General features: G+C 43.5%; 1 non-coding gene across 1 annotated transcript; it reads left to right on the forward strand.

The window, feature by feature from the left end:
• Positions 1-21582: 21582 nt before the first annotated feature.
• Positions 21583-21746, forward strand: LOC117024300 (U1 spliceosomal RNA). The gene has a single exon (XR_004423382.1). It is a non-coding gene; the product is annotated as a U1 spliceosomal RNA (small nuclear RNA).
• Positions 21747-22006: the final 260 nt, after the last annotated feature.

Here is a 22006-nt window from a genome sequence, read left to right on the forward strand (position 1 = left end):
ACTCCCTTGTCAAAATGAAGGTTTGAACTAGGTCTAGATTCCTTTATGTACTATGGATCCCTTTGGCAGTTTGGTGAGACTTATGGAACCCTTCTCACAATAATGCTTTGAAGTGCATAAAATGAAATTGAATTTACAAGGGAAGCCAATTAGATTGTCATAGAATTATCAACACATTGGAAAAACAACATTGTTATATAGTAACATATGTACTTCTTAATAAATTCAATGAAGAGCAAAACCCAGCAGTAGGTATAACTACTGCAATTTCAAAGTAATAATAAGCGTCAACAATATTTCAGGATGTCTGCGACAACCATAATTTGATGTAAAAATATTGGGGATTTTTATTGGAGACAATGTCACAGGTGCTGCTAGTGCAACTCTGGCTTATTGCCCACATTTGTCATGTAGAAAGGAAATGCCACATTTCAGTTAGAGGCTAGTGAAAATAAAAATGCAGCTTTTTCCTTTCTATTCCCCCCCAATTGTATCCACAAACTCTGTTATTGGCTGAACTGTGTCCCCCCAAATCTGTGTTTAAATACTAACCCCTAGTACCTCAGAATGTGACTGTATTTGGAAATAGGGTCTTTAAAGAGGTAGTTAACTTCAGACGAGGTCCTTGGGGAGGACCCCAATCCAGTATGACTGGTGTTTTTCTAACAAGACAGTAGGACACAGACAAGCTCAGAGGGACGACAGAGAGAAGGCAGCCATCTACAAGCCAAAGAGGGAGGCCTCAGAAGACATAAGCCCTGCCGACACCTTGATCTTGGACTTCCAGCCTCCAGAACGGTGAAAAAATGCATTTCTGTTGTGTAAGTCACCGAGTTGGTGGTGCTTTGTTATGGCAGCCCAAGCAGACTGAGACAAACCTCCAGTCCACAGAAACCCAGGTAAAGAATTCCAGATGGGACCATCTCTAAGGTTCCTTCAACTCGGCCCATGCTGACAAAACCCTCAATGCTGGGAGGCAAGGGCTCTGAGGATGAAGCTAAAAGGGCCTATTCTCTGGGCCACTGCAGAACAAGCCACGATGGGAAGGAGACCCAAATGTTCCAGTCCCACTAATTGACTGTGACCTCTGGTTGTCCCCAGTGTGCTGAGAAGTTTCCCCACCCCCACCTCTAAGTGTACAATCTGGGAGCTCTCCAGGGCAACCCCTGGGCTCCTCACAGTGGATCTGAAAAAATCTTCAGCCTGGAAAGGTCTATGACTTTGACCCTGAGACATAGTGGATGGTGCCCACAAGCAAAAGAACGAGGTTTGAGGAGAATCTCCTGTCAGTTCCTGGTGAGAGGCTACGGTTAATTTCCCCACATGCTCATGATTTTCCCAGCACCAGGGGGCCTGCCCAGGGTGCCGCCATGCAGCCAGGGGACATTTGCCATGTGGGTGGTGTTGATGATGGAACGTCGTGCAGTTCCAGAGGAGCAGGGAAGTAAAAGTGAGTGGCGGAGGAAGGGGACAGAGGGAGGAGAGGCAGGAAATACAGAGGAGAAGGGGGTTGTTGAGGGTGGAAAGGAAAGGAGAGAGGGAGGGAGAAGTGGAAAACAGAGGACAGAGATGGAGGAAGAGAGAGAAGAAAGAAAAGGAAAGTAGGCGGGGAGCAGGTAACTCTCCATCCTCAGGCAAGGCTGTCCCAAGCTCTCTGGCCTTTCCAGGGATGGCCAGTGACACAAGGACCGTGAGAAGGGGGAAAAGGACACAGAAAACTCCCCTCATCTTGCACCAAACACATGATTTATAACGATTGGAGCCCCAGCTCATAGGTCAGGTATTGTATCAGCCATCGGACACAAGACATTCCCTTACAGAGCCCCAACTCCTAATTCTGGAAAGGCAGGACAAGAAGGGGTAGCCAATCAGCCCAACCTGTGGCTGTCTTTGAGGGGGGCTGACCTCATTCAAACAGGGAGGTTGCCTGGCCCCACGGTTGGCCCACAGCTCTTCTTCCCCAGAAACCCAGCCTTCTCATGGAAAATCATTAGCAGGGTTTATTTTTTTGATGCTGGTTTGTTTTTCAGTCCTGTTGGTCCAGATATGATGCTTAATACTCCCCTGGGGAGCAGGGTGAAGCCGTTGCAATCTCTGAGGTAAATATCTAATTAGAATGCTTCTGAACGGAGTATTATTTACTTGAGAGAATGGATCTTGGGTCAGTGTGCAATTAGGAAGGTTATTGTTTTCTCAAGAGAGGGAGATGGTTCCGGCAGGTTGTGTACTTAAATATATTATTAGGTGCTGCTTAAAGCATCTGGGGTGCCCAGAAGGCACCCTTCATTTATTTTAAAGAAACTTGTCTATTTCAGCATTCAGACAGCTGAGCCACTGGAATGAGGAGAGATGAGTTCTGCTTCTAACTATGTGGTTGAGGGAGGCAAAGCCATACTCTGGGTCACCATCCAACTAAACCAGTAGCAATTAATGATTTAGAGCAAAACAGACCAATCAGTTCAACCAAGTATCCAGTCTACACCATCATGATACTCAGTGTTTTCATCTCGGACTTCATTTAATCCTCAGCATGGCCCGACAAGGAGCTATTATTATTCTTATTTTACAGATTCCGAATTGGGCTCAGTGAAGAGACATGCCCAAAGTTACAAAGCTAATGAAGAGCAGAGCCACCACAGTGAGAGAGCTCCAATATAGTAACAGTGGAAAAAGCTTCAGGACAGACTCTCTGAGAAGGAGTGCTTAGGGAAGCCCAATTCAAGAAGAGACAAAAACAAAACCACTAGAGGAATTTGAAGCCTCTGGAATATACAGCTGAAGCAAACATTAGACACTACTCCTAAAAAGATTAACATAAATTCTCACACTAAAAGCCTACTTGCCTCAGTATCTATCACCCAACACATGTCTGATTTTCAACAAGAAATTACAAAGCATGACAGAAGGCAAGAAGAGGAAACAGTCTGAAGAGAGAAAGCAGTTCTCAGAACCAGACTCAGATATGATAGACATATTGGGTATCAGACAGAGAATGGAAATAAATATGATTAATATGTTCAGGGCTCTAATAGAAAAAGTAGACCGCATACAAGAACATATGGGTAATATAAGCAGAGAGATGGAAACTGTAAGAAAGGATTCAAAGGCTATGGTAGAAATAAAAAACACTATCAGAAAGAAGAATGCTTTTGATGAGCTCACCAGGAGACTGAGCATGGCCAAAGAAAGAATCAGTGAGTTTGGAGACAGGACAATAACTGAAATGCAAGAGGAAAAAAGCATGGCAAAAACAGAACAGATCATTCAAGATCTGTGGGACCACATCAAAAGATATAGCATAATTAGAATATCAGAGGGATGAGAAAAAGAAATGGAGAAGAATTTGAAGTAATAACGGTTAAAAATTTTGCCAACCACAGATCTAGGACGCTCAGAGAACACCAAGTAGAATAAATACCAAAACAGATAAGCAAGCAAACAAACTAACACCATACCTATGCATATCACATTCAAACTACAGAAAATGTAATCCAAAGAGAAAATCTTGAAAGAAGCCAGAGTGGGGAACATACCTTGCCTAGAGATGGACAAGGACAAAGAGTTACAGTGGACTGCTCAACATAGATAATTCAAGCAAAAAGAAAATAGAGTGGAATATTTAAACTGTTGAAAAAAAAATCCCCTGAACCTAGAATTCTATATCCAGTGAAATTATTCTTCAAAAGTGAGGGAGACATAAGGACTTTCTCAAACAAAAACAAGGAATTCATCACCAGAAGACCTGCTCTGCAAAAAGAAAAGAAAAGAAAAAGATAAAAAGAAGTCCTATAGGCAGAAAGCAAATGATACAGTCAGAAACTTAATTTACATAAAGAAAGGAAGAATGTCAGAGAAAGAATAAATTAAGATAAATAAAATCTTTAAATTTTCTTATTCTTGATCTAAAAGATACCTTTGTTTAAAGCAACAATAGTAACAATGTACTGTATGAGTATGGCACATGGACAAGTGAAATGAATGACAGCAATGTCACAAGGGTTGGAAGAAAGAAATTTGGAAAAGATATCTGTACTACATGCGATGTGGTATAGTATTTTTTGAAAGTGGACCAACATTTATTAAAAATGTATTTTGAATTCTAGGACTTCCACTAAAAGAAATTAAGAGTAAGATTGATACGCTAAGAGGAGAGATAAAATGGAATGATGAAAAAAATGCTCAATTAAAACAAGAGGAGGGAGACTTCCAGTTTCTGGTCGGGCACGTAAGAAGCTTGGAAATCACCACTCCATTCTAACAACAAGTAAAAAGCTGAACAAACTGAAAAATTAGCAACTCTTCTTAGAGTTGTAAAAGAAGTGAGGTCACAGGGCAAATCCCAAAATTGGAGATACCAACAAATAAATATCAAGAATCACAGCTTATCAGAGCAGAAACCCACAGCTGTAACCTCTGAGGGAACCAGTACCAGGTAGAGAAACCAGAACCATAATTAATAAATTGCTGGAGGCTCAGTGTGGACAAGTCTGGGAGGTAAAAACTCCAGGGCAACCCAGTCAGAGGGAGGCACCTACACTTTTGTGCAGCTGTAGCTTTCCTCATGGGAGGAAGGACATACCCAACTCCAGCCCCCTCCTGTCCCACCTAAGGGGAAGAGAAAAAAAAAGAAAAGAAAAAGCATGTGTGAAGTTCACAATACAGAAGTAGAGGCTCACTAAAATACTGAGCCCTAATCAACGGGATTATAAAATTCTTCCCCCCACTCCACACACACATCTTACCACTACATTACTAAGGGCCTAATATTAATAGAAAAAGTAGACAGCATTCAAGAACAGCAGTTCCTTTTACTTAGTATATCATGTCCAGCTATCAAGAAAAAAGAATTATAAGACATGCTAAAAGACAAAAAATACAGTTGAAAGAGACAGAGCAAACATCAAAAGCAGATTCATATATGGCAGTGATGTTGGAATTATCAGACTGGGAATTTAAAACAACTATTATTAATATGCTAAGAGCTCTAATTACTATAGTAGACAGCATGCAAGGGCAGATGGGCAATGTAAACAGAGCAGTAGAAATTCTAAGAAAGAACCAAAAAGAAATGCCAGAAATGAAAAGCACTGTAATAGAAATGAAGCATGCCTTTGACGGGCTTATAAGTATACTGGACACGGCTGAGGAAAGAATCTCTGAGCTTGAGGAGATAGCAGTAGATACCACCAAAAGTGAACGGTAAAGAGGACAAAGACTGAAGAAGAAAGAAGGAGAAGAGAATATCCAAGGGCTGTGAGACAGCTACAAAAGGTTATAATGGGAATAGCAGAAGGACAGGAAAGCGGGGAAGAAACAGAAGAACTATTTGAAACAATAATGACTGAGAATTTCTCCAAATTAATGTCAGAAACCAAACTACAGATCCAAGAAGCTGAGAGAACAAACACTAAGCAGGATAAATGCAAAAAACAAAACCTAAAAATAACCCACAAAAAAACAAAAACCCTACACCTAGGCATATCATTTTTAAACTATAGAAAATGAAAGATAAAGAAAAAAAATTCTGGAAATAACTGAAGGTAAAATAAAAATTTTAATTTTTCTTATTCTTAATTGATCTAACAGATAATAATTTGTTCCAAACAATAATAGCAACAATGTATTTGAGTATGTATCCATATATATAACTTATGTATAAGTTTAAATGAATAATAGCAATGACACAAGAGACAAGAGAGTGAAATTAGAATTATTTTGTTGTTATAAATGCACTCGCACTACCTGTGAAGCAGTATAGTGTTATTTGGAAGTGGACTTGGGTTAGTTGCAAATCTATTACAAACTCTAGGGCAGTGAACTAAAAAAAAGTAAAAAAAAAAAAAAAAAAAAAGTACAGCTGATATGCTAAGAAAGGAGAAAATAGAATCATATAAAATGCTCAATTAAAACCACAAAAAGCAGCAATAGCAGAAGACAAAAATGTGAACAAAGAACAAGGACAACAAATAGAAAACAGTAATAAGTATAGTAGATATTAATCCAGCTACATCAGTAATCACTTTGAACTAAATGCTCAATGGTCTAAATACTCCAATTAAAAGACATTGTCAGAGTGGATGAAAAGACAAAACCTAGCTATACATTGTCTACAAGAAACTCTCTTTAAATATGTTAACAAAATGTTGCTACCACCAATCCAATGCCAACAGGAATCCTCATTCTGGGGTGCAGGAAAAGGAGAGACTTTATTTAGGTGAACAGTTTGCAAACCAGGGAAACACAGCCTTCAGTGGAAACCAAAAATGCTCTCCCCAGAGACAAAGGGGCGGCCCCCTTATATAGAGAAAGTGATGCCCTGGACCTCGATTGGTCCCTTTTTATGCAAATGAGGAGTCCAAATTTGCACAGTTGGTCCACATAGCACTGTCCTGATTGGTCAGGATCTCACATCCTGATCAGCCATTATGGAGCCTCTCTGATCTGTCCGTCAAGATGCAAATGAAGATATAGCTGTGTAGCTCCAATTGGACAGGGCACCTCTCAGCCTATTGGTTGAAATACGATTCTAGGAACTCCTTTATAAGGTTTGGCTCAGACAGTAGGAATGCAGTGCAAGAGGCTTGGCAGCTCAGTCTGTGGCTTTTCCCTGATACGTAGCAGTGTGCGTGAAACACCCTCCCCCCTAAAAAACCAACAACAATGGCTGGTGGACTCTAACTTATAAATTTGGGCCCCGTTAACCACAAGATGTCCTTTTTGACAGGTATATATTCCTTTTCAGAGTCCACACATATAAAGACACATACAGATTAAAAGTAAATGGATGGTGAAAGAGATACATTGCTAACACTAATCAAAACAAAGCCGGAGTGGCTGTATTAATTGTAGAGCAGACTTCAGAAAAGTTACCAAGTTTAAAGAGGAGCATTACATCATGACAAAGGGGTCAGTTTCTAAGAACACAATGTGTGTCCACTAACAGCATCAAAAGGTGAAGGGGAATGTAGTCAATAATATTGTGGTAAGTTTGCACAGCTACAGATGATTACGAGGCTTAGCGGGGTGATCACATTAGGGGAATGAGGCCTAGGATTCGGTTCAGCCAAGGGAGGAAGTGGCGGGAGACGGGATGGAGGGGAGGGAAAGGGAGAAGCAAGAGTATTGCTCCTCCCGGCTGCTTCCTCAGGTGGCACCTTGGCAAGGGCTATGTGCTCTCTGGTTCCAGCCCCAACCTGGTGACCCAACCCCTAGGCTACAGTGACACCGCCTCCTCCCTGGGGCCCCCCAGCTCTCAGCGGTCTACCTGCTAATCTCTGGATAATCTCCCCTTCCCCCAGTGGCTTCCCTGCTCTGCTACGTCCTGTGTAACCAACACCCTGCATGGAAGTCCCTCTGTTTTAATTCCTCAAGAGCTTCAGTTTCTTCACCACCCCCAGTATCATCTCTATACTATAGTGGGAAAACAGAACTGCAAGGATAAGTAACTTGCCTTGGGTTGAACAGCTAGCAAGTGGTGAGGCTAGATTTGAACCCCGCTCTGTCTGATTCTGACACTACATTTCATTCACACACTTCCTGCCACTACCCTTGAAAACCCCTCCACCCACTAGCACACTGGTCTCCATGCCACCTGTACCTGTGGCTGCCTTGGAAAGGTCTCACCTCCCTACCTGGATGGCAGACTCCAGAGGATTTGGCAGCAGTTGCTGGGCTCCCTTTTAATGTCAGGTGTGTGTCCCCACCCTCTAATACTGGAAAGTGTCTGCCTCGCTCCTTTCCTGGAAACTGTGAGAACAGACTTTTCCAATGAGACTTGAAAAGCCTGTTTTGGTTGACTCAGTTCATCATCACCTCAAACAACATCTATCCTGAGGACCCGGAATCCTCTCACTGCCAAGTGAGACGTGAATTATTATTTTCCACAGTGTTTCCCACCCCTGCCCCCACCCCCGAAGGGACTGGATGTTTTCTATCAGACGTTATGTTAAATGATCTCAACCTCTGATGCCAACAGTGCAGTCTGTCGTCCAGCAGCATTCATGGGAGCCTGTCGCAAACGTACAACCCCAGACCCCACTCCAGCCCTGCTGAATCAGGATGTATATTTTAACAAGATCAAAATCCCCAGATGATGGATTCCTGTGCGAGTTGAAATTGGAGAAGTGCTGCCCGAGATGCTTCAGTAGATATTTTTGCGGGGCACCCATTATATATAATTTCATAACAATAATACATACCTCATGGGAAGGCAGCAAGAGTGAAATGAATCAATACCTGGGAACAGCTCCTGACACATAATAAATGCTGCATGTTTTGGTTTAATAACCATTATTAGTGTAACTATTTGCTGGACCACAAGTCAAGCACTAGGGAGCCCAAAGCCTAATAGATGAATAAGACAGAGCCAGCCTCAAGGAGCTCTCAGACTGCTGAGAGATGGGCCAGTAAACAAGTCTCTCCGACTGAATATAGCCTGTGCTCTAATAGTTACACACCAAGCTACCAGATCTGAAGTGTAGATAGTGCTCTGTGATTTACGAACAAAATCCATACATTATAGCACTTGAGCACAAAGCAGCTTTATAAAGTAAGTGATATGGCCATTATTACCCCACTATTGAACTCCGAGGGGCAATGCTCAAGGTCACAAAGGGCCTTGAATCCAAATCTTTTAACTCCAAATCCTGTGTTTTCCTGTGCCCTCCACAGGGCCTTCAGCTCAGGATCGGAGCCTGAGTCTTTGAAGCAGCCTCTCCCAGCGGTGGGTGAATAGCAGTGGTTCTCAAAGTCTAGGCCCCAGACAAGCCACTATAGCATCACCTAGGAAATTGTTAGAAAGGAAAATCCTCCAACACACCCTGACCTTCTGAGGCAGAAACTCTGGGGTTGAGGTCCAGCATTAGGTATTTTAACAAGATTTCCAGGTGATTCTGAGTCTGAGAACCACAGGTGGTGCCATCCGATAGAACTTTCTGGAGTGGTAGAAATGGTCTATGTCCACTCTGTCCAGGAGGGAAGCCGCCAGCCACATGTGGCCATCGAATGTTTGAAACATGGCTAGAGCAACTGAGCAAGAGGATTTTAAATTGTATTTACTTGTAACCAATTTAAATAGCCACACGTGACTAGCGGCTGCCTTATTGGACAGTGCCTGTCTAGAGGACAGTGTTCCCACACCCAGTGCACATTTTAGAAATAGTCACAGGATTCCCCAGCCAGGTGGAAGGTGGGGAGTCTGGGAAGTATGAAGGAAAACAGATGGAAGGAGACGCTTCATTACCAGGCCGGGGAGAAACCAGATCCTGCTGAAGCTCTGCTGAAGCACTTCAGCAGGAGCTCACACTCCCTAGGGAACCCTTAACCATGAAGGTGGCACTGGAAGGTCTCAGCCACATCCTCAAGGAGAGATGCTGAAGTGGACAGGTGGGGACAAACAGGGCAGAGCCAGATGGCAGGTGGAAGGGCTCATTGACTCACAAGCTACAGATTCAAAGAGACTAGAAAAAGGCCTCGTTGGAGACTCAGCAAAACTAGTTGGACATCAATTAAAGCAGGACAGATTTTGGTCTGAGACAAGGAAGAACTGCTTGACAGGGCGGCTGAAACAAAGCCTGCTCTGGGAACCCGAGGAGCCCCTGTCCCTGCAGGGGAAGGGGAAGTGTGAGGTAGTGAAAGGGTCCCTGCATTCTAACTCCTGTCTCCTTAACTAACCAGGTGGCTAGGCTCTTGACCTTGCTGGCCTCTATTCCCTTCTGCAGTAAAGAACCCAAAAGACAGAACACCGAGGGAGGGGGACAGAATAGCAAGGTGATTTAGAGCTCGGCTTCTGAAGCCAGCCAAATGTGGATCTGACACTCAGCGTGGCCTCGGCTACGGGACTCTGTGTAAGTCACTTGACATTTCTATACTTTAATTTCCTCATCTGTAAAGTAAGTCTGCTGACAATAGGGGTGTCACAAAGACTGATGGTTGCAAAACATAGAGCAAGGCGCGGGACACATCGTAGGAGCACAACAATAATGAAAAAGCGGATGAATGCTCCAGAGTCTTTACATGTATTCATTCATCTACTCCCCACAACAGCCTGAGGAAGCAGTCCTGTTGTAATAACCATGTTTCAGATGAGGAAACTGAGGATTGCAAAGACGATGTACCTTGCCCAAGGTCACCTACCTGATGGGTGACTGAACCAGGATACAAATGCCGCAGTTTAGTGCCACAGCCCACGCTTCCAAACGCTGCTCTAAAGTGCCTCCCATACATGCTCACTTTTATTAGTATCCACCTGCAAAACAGCCAGGTGTAGTACAAAGGGCAACGTATCAAGAATCAGGAGTTGAAAGCCCTCATTCCGGTCACGTCCCTGTGTGACCACGAGCCCCTTTTGCTGCCCTTGCCTCAGCGTTCCCATCTGTGCAATAAAAGGGGTGAACTAATAGGACCCTGGAGCCTCAAGAGCCTTGGCAGTCTTTGGGAAGAAGCTTCAGTCTGAGAAGTTTAAATCCACCTTTGCCAGCTGGTCAGAGAGAGACTGGCCCAGATGTCCCTGGAGGCCCCTTCCAAGTTGAAGATCATTTAAAGTTGTGACCTCATTCCGAAGACTCAGAGGGGGTCGAGTGGGAAACGCCAAGAGCATAGGGTGCAACCTAAGATTCCAGCCCTTGGCAGGGTGAGCTGAGGCAAGCCATGCCCCCGCACGCACCCTCTCACAGCCACTGCCACCAGTGCCCACCTTCCGTGCTGGTTTGACAGGGGGTTCACGTTTCACCTTTCCAGTCCCAGGGGTGAAGGCTGACTGGTCCAAGTTAGTCATGTAACTCCACCCCTCTGCTGGTGATTGTCTCAGACTGGAGTATAGGACGCAGCCCTGGCCAATGACATGTCACCATGGCCCTGCTGAAAGATTTCCTCCCTAATACAAAAGCCCCACCCGAGAGATTGTCTTCATGACAGACTCTACAGATGCCTGGAACTACGGCAGCCACCATGTGACCATGAGTCATCAAAAGAATCACAGAGAAGCTGGGACCTGGTGTCATGGGACCTGAACTAACTAGCTCTGCAGCGAGTAGGATTACTTTGCAAGGAGATAATACACCCACTGCTGTTGAAGTCGGTGTTGGTCCTGTATTCTCTTTCTTGCAGTTAAATGCATTTTAAATTACACAGTTCGTTTCCTCATTTGTCAAATGAAGATAATACCCACCAGGTTCTTGTGTGGATAAAATGAGACGAAAGATGTGAAATGCCTAGAAGCATCTATGAGAGTGCCTTGGTATTTTAGTGGTCTAAGAGCCAACAGCTTTAAAGATGGGTGTGGGGACTTCCAGTCCCATTGTAACCCTCTGATAGATGAACACCCAACGGGCTTTTCTATGGGGGAAAGAAACCCTCACAATTATGCGGACTTTCCTTCCTGCTTAACTTGTTACGCTTACATCTAATTCACAGAACTCAGAAAAACAATTTTTCTCAATTATAAATATGATGAATGAAATGTTCTTAAACAATTTGAAATGCAGTTACAAACAATGCATTTGATTCTTATGAATACTTCAAACACCTCAAACATGGACCAAACATCCAGAAACACCATGGTTACATAACTTATGAGCACACTCACTTAAACGCTAACTTAAAACAGACATACCATGGCCTTAATTCGTTATTCTATATTTGATATATTACCTTCTCAGGATTATTGCTAGATTTATTTATACTTCATCGCACTTTTTATATCATCCTATGGTTTTAATAATATTTTACTCCTTCTTGGGGAGTCATTAGTTTTACCAGAGCCAAAGACAGAGGACACTTTCTCAGACAAGCTGAGGACATAGAATTGGGCTATTGCCTAATTGATTCTTGGCTGGGACATGAGACCTGGATTTACAATGTAAGGTGACTCAAATATGAGTCCCAGGTCTCCAGGCTGGGTCTCTTTTGATTAAAAACAACAACAACAACAACAACAAAAACTTTTACTTGTGATGACTTGGGAATTTTAAGCATCTTTTTTATGGACTTTGTTTTTTTTTTTTTTAAGTTTTAAAATTTGTTGTCTTCCCTGAGATGATCTAATGAAAAAGGCACTACACCTGTAAGGTAGGCTTCCCTCAAACCCATCACTCTAGCCTAACCAGAAAAACGTCAGACAAATTCAAATAATGGACATTCTACAAAATACCTGAGCAGTACTCCTCAAAACCGTCAAGGTCATAACTGTCAAGGTCATGCAAAATAAGGAAAGACTGAAGAACTGTAGCCCAGCAGAGGAGACTAAGGAGACATGAGATTCAATGCAGTGTGGGCTCCCAGAACAGGAAGAAAACATTAGTAGAAAAACTGAATCCGTTTTTAGTAGAAAAATTTAGATCAAATCTGGAATTCATTTACTAGCAATGTACGATGTTACTCTCTTAGTTTTGACAAATGACAAATGACCAGGTAATATACGGGTATAAAGTTTCAGTTATGCAAGACGCATAAGTTCTAGAGATTTTCTGTATAAGATCATGCCTATAGTTAATGACAAGAATTGTGCACTTCAGAATTTGTAAAGAGGGTAGAACTCATGTTAAGTGTTCTTACCACAAAAAAAAAAAAAGAGGGGGTAGGATACAAAGAAGTTTGGAAGGTGTTGCATGTCTATCACCCTGATTCTGGTGATGGTATCCCAGGGGTTTGCATAGTTCCAAACTCATCAGACTGTACACAACAAATATGTGTAGTTCTTTGTATATCAAGTACACCTCAATAAAACTGTTAAATAAGTCAACATAGGAAGAAACTAGGTGAGGGGTATATGAGAAGTCTCTGTATTATCTTTGCAACTTTTCTCTGAATCTAAAATTATTCCAAGTGAATTTTTTTTAAATGGTGCCTTAGTCTGGATTCCTTAGATGCAGACTCTGAGACAAGGATATGAGCAGGAGTTTCTTTGGGCGGTACTTCTAGAAATCACCAGCGAGGGTGTGGGAACGTGAAACTGGGAAGGTAGAAATCAGAGAGGCAATCAGGTTACCAATGTGGGTGATGGGGGCCGTCCTGACTGGAAATACAGGAGACGGGGTGAGGGGGGTAGATCAGAGTTACCCTGAGAGGGAGGCAGGGGTGTCAGAATATTTATCCACCCTTCTCATCAGATAGTGGCTGAGGGCTGTCCTAGAGGTGGACACTTCCAGGCTGTCCAAGTGGGACAAGCAGGTTTCAGTGGCCAGAGACAGCGCTCAGGCAGAGTGGCCACACTCAAGTTTGGAAGCTGTCCAATGACAGGCGAAGGGGTGATGTGTGCAGAGGGGAGGAGGGCAGGACCCTCAGGACACACGTCACTCTCCGTGTCTTTCCCGGAACAGATTCTACCCTTATGTCTCTTGGGTGATAGCATCTAACTCATTGTCCGATTAGGGTGCATGGACCTGATCTGACAATATTGTTTGACTCTTACATATTCTTATTAGAATTTGATTATAACTCATGTAAGGCATCCATCTGAAAATTTCATCTCCTACTTGAAAGATCCAATGGGCAAAGCGAGCTCCTCAGGACATTTGATGAATTTGTCACTGGGGAACATCCTGTTGAACCCTCTTTGTCCTTGCTTCTTGCGTGTGTCCACTGGTGCCAGTCAGCTTGGGGTCTTTTCTGCCTGGATTTTATGTGCCCACAATGCTCGTCGACTCTTCCTGCCCTTGCTACTGTGTCTGTTTATTCTGGGATTATTTGGTTTACTCGCAGCTCCTGGTGTTTATTCTCTCCTGCTTATTCAGATAGAAACAATGACATATAATCTGTCAGATACTAACCAGGAAAACAGAGTTCATTTTAGTAATTTACACAGAGGGAATTCATCGAAGGGCATTGGTTATACAGCTGAAAAGTCAAACAAGGGATGGTGAGGTCACCCAGAGATTAAGGACACTGCCAGCACCTTTGGGCTGGTGGGACATGGGAGGAGAAGGTGCTGCTGGGATCCAAGGGCTGGGGGCCCCTGAAGAAGCTGGCACCATGGTGGCTCCCACAGGACAGCAGTTATAGCTGTGGAGGCGATGCAGGGAGGGGGTGCAGCTGGTGCCAAGGAGAAATTGCCTGGCTTCTCCTTTCCTCCCACACTGCAGCCGCCCTCCCAATTGGCCACACTCAGCCAGGAGCCTGGGAAAGGCAGCATGTGGGGGCCGGCCCCTGCGTGATGCAGACCAGAGAAGAAGAGCCAAGAGTGAATCTGAGGCTCACACACACCCCCCCAGTCATCACTAGTCACATGCCTTACAGAAGAAACAAACTCCTCATAAAATTAATACTCCCTTGCTTATTAGAATAAAAAGTGAAAATACCCTACTAGTCATCTATCGCAAAATATTCAACTACCCTTTCGGTCAACGTGAGACGAACTTTTCTCATTTGCGTCCCATTATGAACTTGTGGCCTTTCATGACTTTGCTCCTATTGATCGCATCACTAGGTGGTTAAATTGTCAAACTTGTGTACTTGAGCATCTGCAGGATACGTTGGCACCCTTGAAAGCAGTCTTCCTTTCTGGCAACAATAAGGTGATCCAGAACTTTTCATCTCGATTTTCTCTGGCCCCAAGACAAGGCATCCGCTACCTTCCAAGGAGCGAAGAACAACTCTCAGAGCCCATGTGCTTCCCCACTGCACCATATGGTCAGGCTGGGGTGGTCCCTGGTCCCCAAACAAACCATCTCTGTTCCACTGCCATGCCTCTGCAGTGCCATCTGCTCTGCGTCCTGTGCTTGGAAGGACTCATTGACCTTCAAATTCCAGCTACATCTCAACACGCATTAGAGGTGTGTGTGTGTGTGTGTGTGTGTGTGTGTGTGTGTGTGTGTGCGCGCGCGTGTTTATACTTGAGCCCCTCAAGAGCAGATGCTGCATTTCGTTCATCCTCGTATCCACACTGCACAGTACCTGGCACGTAGTTGGTGCTCAAGTCATACTCGATGAAGAAATAAAGAGGGAAACGTGGATCTCAGGTAGCTCAGGAAAATGTTTCCAACACCCGGCACATGCTAATGGATCCCCTCCTCCACGGTCATTTTCTATTTATTAGAAGAGCCTTCCCCCCACCGGCATCTTAAATGTGCACCAATATTAGATGGCTGCTTTACTGAAAATGAGCGAGTCTTTATCTGCTAAGGAAAACAATAGCCAGATGTGCTCCTGTCTTCAAGGTTTCAGGTAACAGTCTGAGAGGTCAAGGAGAAAAACTGGCACAGGGTCAGGACTACGGACTCACAAGCCCTTTCCTAGGGCTTATGAGAAATCACCACAAATCAAGTGATGCTCCTACCAGCTGGCACTCAATATCCTGTTCCCTCCCTCTCTCTCTCTCATTCTCTTTCTCCTTTTGCCTCTCCCTCTCTTTTTCTCTGTCTCCCTTCTCTCCGTCACTCTCTCCCTCCACCCCCACCCAGGCTGCCTTGGTAACCAGTGGTTACTAAAAGAGCCCAGATGTAGCCACATTCCCTACAATGAGGAATCCTCCAATAATACACAGGGCACAAGCAAGTTTCTTCTGACCTGTCTCATGTGTGTTGCTTTGGAAGCGCCTGTGCATGTATGAGGCCAGGTGTACGCCCAACCCTCCAGTGCATATGCCATGGAGCCTTATTTGTCAGGATTCCTCAGATTTAAAATTTGTGAACATTTGGGCAGTGCCAGGGTTTGTGGCGAAGCTTGCTTTACTGAATGCATAATTAGCATCATGTTCCTCTGCCAATGGCCATTGCTTGAGTCCTTGAAAACACTCTGTTCCCTGAAATAGGTTAACACCCCTCCACTGCCTCTGTTACCTCGTTTACACTATTGACTCAGCCACAGCGCCAATATATGTGCAGAAAAATCCCCAAAGAAATTATTAGTGTTGGCATAGCAACAATATGTTAATTATGTCTTCCCCAAAGCAGGCCAGCAGGACCTCTACCCAGTGCTGAGTTACTTATAGTGCTATTCACTTTAAAACAATAAAACTAGGAGAGAGATCCAAGATGGCAGAGTAGATAAATGCTGTGCTTGCCTCCTTCTGTGAACACATTAAAATTACAACTAAATTATAAAACAATCAACCTGGAGAACCATCAGAAGTCTAGCTGAACAGAAGTTTTGTAACTAACGATATAAAGAGGAAGCCACATCGAGGCTGGTAGGAGGGGCAGAGATGTGAAATGAGGAGGCCCCAAAACTCCATGTGGTGGTGAAGAATCGGGAGGGATATCTCAGACACAGAGGTTCCTCCTGGAGGAGTGAGGGACCTCAGCCCCACACCAGGCTCCCCAGCCCAGAGTACCAGTGCTGGCAATAGGAATCCCCACAACATCTGGATGTGAAAAACAGTGGGGATTCTGACCATCCAGGTGGGATGGAAGGCTATGGGAAACCCAGACCCTTTAAAGGGCCTGCACACATCCTTACTTGCTCACAAGTACTCACCTTGTGCTCCAGTGGAGAGACAGTGACTCGAGCCATCAGAGACTTACAGGGAGAGACTGAGTTATGTGGCTTCAGAGCAAGGACTGGAGGGATAGTTGCCATTTTCCCTGTATGGGATCCTTGTCCTGTGCAGCTGGCAGGCGAGCACCATCTTTCTTGTGTTGAGCCCTCCCCCATGCCCATAGTCAAATCTGAATCTGAATTGGTCTGGTAAGCTCTGCTCATTCTACCCTGCTGACTCCCTGGGACCACACCCCACCTAACACCCCCAATGCCAGAGGCACTTTCTCAGAGAGCAACTAGCCCCACCTACATTGCACTCTTTCCTGGAAAACCCTCAGGGTCCACAGACCCCAGTTCGGGGGCAACTGACCTCCGTGTGCTCTGAGACTTTTGCTGAGTAGCTCCAGGCTCAGCACAGGTACCAAACCATAATCTACATTAACCTGGTGAATACAACTCTTCCCACTCTAGTGACTCCCTGAGACTGTGCCTCACCCAACTCATGTACTGCATGAGCCTTACAGGAGCCAGTAGGTGGCAGGAAGCCTCTGGGTGTCCTGGCTTTTTGTGAAGCTACTACTGGTGCTTTTTTTGTGAAGCTACTACTGGTGCTTTTTTTGTGAAGCACCAGGCTCAGTGCTGGTGGCAGGTGTCCTTGGTTCACAGCATGGCCTCTCCCATGTGCCTCCAGGTTTATCACAGGCAGCGAACAACCCCGGATCACTTTGTAGCTCCTACCAGGTAGTCCCCGACCAGTCACAGGCAGTGGGTGACCTGGGCCTTCACCAGTGTTCCTCACAAGAGGCCTCAGAATGAACATACTTGGAGGTTGGCTTCAGACCACAGCAGAGCACCACCCAACCAGTCCCACAAGTGGCACACACAAAGGGTGGTCTCAACAGGCACCAGAGCCTTCTGTGATGAATCCCACTCAGTGGCATAAGCCTCCCACACAGCAGCCCATAAGCTGTGGATGTGGCCAAACCCAACAGCCAGTCAGACTGAGGGTTAATCCCACCCACTGATGTGCCAATAACAATCAAGGCTCAACTATAACAGGAGGGCACATACAACCCACATAAGGGACACTCCTGGAGCACCCTGATCAGGTGACCAGGGAGACTGCTCCATGGGTCCACACAGGACACCTACTACATAAGGCCACTCAGCCAAGACCAGGAGACACAGCATATCTACCTAATATATAGAAACAAACACAGAGAGGCAGCCAAAACAAGGAAACAAATACGTTCCAAATGAAAGAACAGGAGTAAACTTCAAAAAACATACTAAATAAAATGAAGGCAAGCAACCTACCAGATAGAATTCAAAACAATGGTTATAAGGATGCTCAAGGAACTTAGTGAGAACTTCAATAAAGAGATAGCAAGCATAAAAAACAACAGAGAAACCATAAAAAAGAACCAATCAGAAGTGAAGAATACAATAATCAATAACTGAAATGAAGAATGCACTAGAATCACCAGATGACTAGGTGAAGCAGAAAATCAAATCAGAGATTTAGAAGACAAGGTAGCAAAAATCACCCAATTAGAACAGCAAAAAGAAAAAGGAATAAAAAAGATGAGGATAGTTTAAAAGACTTCTGGGACAACATCAAGTGTGAGAACATTCACATCATAGGGGTACCAGAAGGAAAAGAAAGCAAGCAAGGGACTGAGAACCTATTTGAAGAAATAATGACTGAAAATTCTCCTAACCTGGCAAAGGAAGTAGACATTCAAGCCCAGGAAGAACAGAGAGTCCCAAACAAGATGAACCCAAACAGGCCCACAACAGAACACATTATAATTAAAATGGCAAAGGTTAAAAACAAAGAAAGAATCTTAAAAGCAGCAAGAGAAAAGCAGCTAGTAACTTATAAGAGAGCTCCCATAAGACTGTCAGCTGACTTCTCAACAGAAACTTTGCAGGCAAGAAGGGATTGGCATAAAATATTCAAAGTGATGAAAAGCAAGGACCTACAACCAAGAGGACCCTACCCAGGCTATCACTTAAAATTAAAAAGCTTCCCAGACAAGAAAAAGCTAAGGAGTTCATTACCACCAAACCAGTATTACAAGGAATGTTAGAGGGACTTCTTTAAGATGGAATAAAAAAAGATCAATAATATGGCAATAACTGCATATCTATCGACAATTACTTTCAATTAAATGGATTAAATGCTCCAATCAAAAGACATAAGAGGACTGAATAGATAAGAAAACAAGATGTTTACATATGTTACCTTCAAGAAACTCACTTCAGATTGAAAGACACCCAAAGATGGAAAGTAAAGGGATGGAAAGAGATATTTCATGAAAGTGGAAACAAACAAACAAATAAAAGCTGAAATAGCAATACTTATGCCAGACAAAACAGACTTTAAAACAAAGGCTATACTAAGAGATAAAGAACCAGTAATCCCACTTCTGGGTATTTATTTGAAGAAACCAAAAATGCTATTTCAAGGGGATGTGTGTATCCATATGTTCATTGCAGCACTGTTTACAATGGCCAAGATGTGGAGGCAGCTTGGTGTCTGTTCAATGGATGAATGGATAAAGAGGTGGGACTTATATACAATGGAATATTGCTTGGCCATGGAAGAGAATGGGTTCTTGCCATCTGCAGTGGCATGGATGGACCTGGAGGGTGTTGTGCTAAGTGGAGTGTCAGACAGTGAAAGACAGAGGCAATGTGATTTTGCTTATATGTAGAATCTAAAGAACAAAACAAACAAAGAAAACAGAAACAAACTCATAGATACAGAAAACATTTTGATAATTGCCAGATGGGCAGAGACAGGGTTTGGGGAGGATGGGTAAAAAAGGAGAAGGGATTAAGAAGTACAAATTGGTTGTTACAAAGTAGTCATGGGGATGTAGGGTATAGCATAAGAAATACAGTCATAATATTGTAATAACTATGTATGGTGTTAGATGGGTACTAAATTTATTGGGGTGATAGATGGGGCATAGGCAGGGTGGAAAAGGTGAAGGCATTAAAAAGTACAAATTGCTAGTTACACAATAGTCATGGGGATTAAAGTAAAGCACAGGTAATATAGTCAATGATATGGTAATAACTGTGTATAGTGCTAGGTGGGTAGCAGACTAGTCAGGGGATCACTTCTTAAATTATACAAATGTCTAACCACTATGCTGTACATGTGAAATTAATATAAAATAATATTGAACATCAATTGTAATTGAAAATTTTAAAAAGGGAGAAAAAAAGGTGAAAAGGAATAAGAAGCCCAAATTTCCAAGTATGAAACAAATAAGTCATGGGAATATAATGCACAGCATAGGGAATATAGTCAATACCAATGGGATAGCATACACAGTGTCAGGTGGTTCCTGGGCTTCTCATGGTGGTCACCTCTTTAGGTATATAGATGTTGAATAACTATGTTGTACACCTGAAACGAATATATGTTATTGTATATTAGCTATGTTTTTAATTAAAATCTTAAAAAAACAACAACAGTAAAACCGCATTCCTTTCTATAGATGCCTATTTCAGACTCTCCCCTATTTAACCCAAGTTAATAAGATTTAGGTGATTTTTAATGCATCCATATTAAAACAGAAAAAACTGAGACTTGGTCCATAAAACTGTCTTGATGTCGAGGCATTGAATAGAGGTCACTGTCTCTTCCACCTTCTTCCTTTCTCTTCCATCCCCAGAACCTCGCTACATCCCTGAAGTCTAACTGGTCAGGAGGGCTCCTAAGCTTGGTGAGGGGAACAGCTTATAACTGTGACCATGTTTGGGGCTGCAAATAATAGGGGATCCAACTCAACTGAATTAAACTGAAGAGAAGATCGTCAACTTTATGATAAAACATCCATACAGCGTGGACTTCACAGCTGGTCTATTTTGTGTCTCCAGGACGGAATGAAGAACTCAGGTTCTTCTCAGATCTCTATTCATCCACACTTAGCCCTGAACTCATTCCAAGTGTGGGCCTCTGTGGTCATGGCTACTAGCTGCCCAGCAAAGGAGAGAGAGGCAAAGACAGAGAGTCAGACAGACAGAGTGAGACAGAGAGAATGGACCTGGCTTCTCATCCCTCCACAAAAGATAAAACATTCTTCCAGAGATCCTCAGCAAACCACTTCTTGTGTCTCATTGGTAGAATCAGGTCATGCCCGTTCCAGGACCAGTCAGTAGCAGGATAAATGGGATTGTTCTCAAATGCCTCAGGATGATGCTGTGAGCTGAAGTTAGTAGTTCAAACTGAAGTTCTCCTATGCTCTGTGGGAGGGAGGGATGGACATATAATAGTGGGGACACTATTATAATACAGGTAAGAACTACTAAGATACAGGTACTATATATTCTGCCACTGCTGCCGCCTCTTAGCCACTCAGGCTTAGGCTGGCTCACAAGAGATGCTGAAAAGCAATGGGAACTTGAGGGTGGGATCCACTCATCCTCCTTTCATTTGGGAAGTAGGCACATCCTCCCTTGACTCCTTTTAATCCTCAATTTTGACATGTGACCCTCTCTCAATAGGAGCACTGGGCTGTGCCCATGGTCAGTAGGGGTTGCTTTATAAAGCCTAGGCAGATTGTGTACAGAGGAACTTCTAACACTGGCTGCTCAACCACCATCTGACCTCTAGCACCTTCCTGGCTGAGACTTCAAGGGCTCTTGAAAAATAAATTGTGCTTCGGGTTGTGGCTGAGACAAAAGGTTGTATGTAGCTTGTCAGCAGAAACCATTTCTCCACACAGTTCCCCTTTAACTTGAATCTTTTTAATCTGTCAAGTACGGGCTTGGAAGAAGCATAACATTATGCCAATAAAGAAATACTCATTAGCAACAGACCATTCACAGAATAACCTGGGTAATCCAAACAGCAATAGTGGTCCCTTCCCAATTGCCAATGTTTCACTTGCCCTTATCATTTGGTCCTCCGAGCAATATTGGGAAGCAGATAGAGAAAACCACATTATCCATATTTAGTAAGGGGGGAGGTTTGGATGCTTAAGTAACTTGCTTAAACATTTGTGGATCTCACATCCAACAAAGGACTTGTATGCAAAATATATAAAGAACTCTTAATATTCAACAATAAGAAAACCAACTACCCCCTCTAGAAAAAAACAAAGGACTTGAATGGATACATCACCAAGGAGGATATAAGAATGGCAAATAATACTTACCTGGCAGGGGAGATACCATGATCACGAAGGTGGTTTTCCCAGGGCGAGGCTTATCCATTGCACTCCGGATGTGCTGACCCCTGCGATTTCCCCAAATGTGGGAAACTCGACTGCATAATTTGTGGTAGTGGGGGACTGCATTCGCGCTCTCCCATGATTAAAAAAAGAAAAAGAAAAAAAAGAATGGCAAATAAGCATATGAAAAGCTGTTCAAAATCCTTAGCCATTAGGAAAATGCAAATCGAAACCACAATTAAATTCCAATTCATACCTACTACGATGACTATAATAAAGAAGACAGACAATAGCAAGTGCTGACAAGGACGCAAGGCAACTCTGACATTTCCGGGAGGGAATACAAAATGGTAGAGCTACACTGGGTCAGCAGTTTCTTATAAAATTAAACATGTACTTTC

This window comes from Rhinolophus ferrumequinum, chromosome 6 (genome assembly GCF_004115265.2).
Source record: "Rhinolophus ferrumequinum isolate MPI-CBG mRhiFer1 chromosome 6, mRhiFer1_v1.p, whole genome shotgun sequence".
Classification (NCBI taxonomy): Eukaryota; Metazoa; Chordata; class Mammalia; order Chiroptera; family Rhinolophidae; genus Rhinolophus; species Rhinolophus ferrumequinum.